Below are 1,120 nucleotides of genomic sequence, written 5' to 3' on the forward strand. Positions count from 1 at the left end.
GAGGGTAGTGCGAACGGCCCAGTACATCACTGGGGCCAAGCTTCCTGCCATTCAGGACCTCTACACCAGGCGGTGTCAGAGGAAGGCCCTAAAAATTGTCAAAGACTCCAGCCACCCTAGTCAGAGACTGTTCTCTCTGCTACCGCACGGCAAGCGGTACCGGAGCGCCAAGTCCAGGTCCAAGAGGCTTCTAAACAGTTTCTACCCTCAAGTCATAAGACTCCTGAACACATAATCAAATGGCTACCCCCCCACCCCACCCCCTCTTTTACACCGCTGCTACTCTCTGTTGTTATCATCTATGCATAATCACTTTAATAACTCTACCTACATGTACATATTACCTCAACTAACCGGTTCCCCCCGCACAATGACTCTGTCCCTGTACCCCCCTGTATATAGTCTCACTATTGTTATTTTACTGCTGCACTTTAATTACTTGTTACTTTTATTTCTTATTCTTATTTAACTGCATTTTTGGTTAGGGGCGCCTAAGTAAACATTTCACTGTAAGGTATACCTGTTGTATTCGGCGCATGTGACTAAAAACATTTTATTTGTTTTAATCGCTATCGGGAAACCAGGCCTAGATAATCAAAAGTATGGAAGTCAGTACGCCATTGTTGTCGCATGAAGAAAACTACATAAATCCATAGACGTGTATCTTGGCTCGTTGGTCTAGGGGTATGATTCTCGCTTAGGGTGCGAGAGGTCCCGGGTTCAAATCCCGGACGAGCCCTCCTTTTTCAAAGGATACGTTCGTAAATATATTCTGGTTTCTACTCCGATTTCAGAGCGCTCTCGTCTCAGTGTACCAAAAGCGCAAGATAATTTATGATTGTACGAACACACAACACCCGTTGAAATTGGCCGGTGTCAGTAAACGTCGGCAAAAAAGCGTAATTAAATTGTTGCCAGCAGCACAGTTACAGTCACCAACGCTCTAGATGACATGAAAACAGCCTAACCAGCTCTGCTAGGGCGAGTAAAATGGTCAGAGTGAGATGTTCTCTCATTTGTGTCTGGAAGTAGTTAGCAAGCTAGCCAACGTTAGCGAGTTAGCTTGGGTGCTTGACTGCAGTTGTAATGGCAGAACGCTCGGATCAACCCTACTCTATGG

The 1,120-nt window shown here is 45.6% G+C and overlaps 1 non-coding gene across 1 annotated transcript; it reads left to right on the top strand.

Moving 5' to 3' along the window:
- Window positions 1-667: 667 nt before the first annotated feature.
- Window positions 668-739, top strand: trnap-agg. Its single transcript has one exon. It is a non-coding gene; the product is annotated as a tRNA-Pro (tRNA).
- Window positions 740-1,120: the final 381 nt, after the last annotated feature.

This window comes from Salvelinus namaycush, chromosome 11, assembly GCF_016432855.1.
Source record: "Salvelinus namaycush isolate Seneca chromosome 11, SaNama_1.0, whole genome shotgun sequence".
Taxonomy (NCBI): domain Eukaryota; kingdom Metazoa; phylum Chordata; class Actinopteri; order Salmoniformes; family Salmonidae; genus Salvelinus; species Salvelinus namaycush.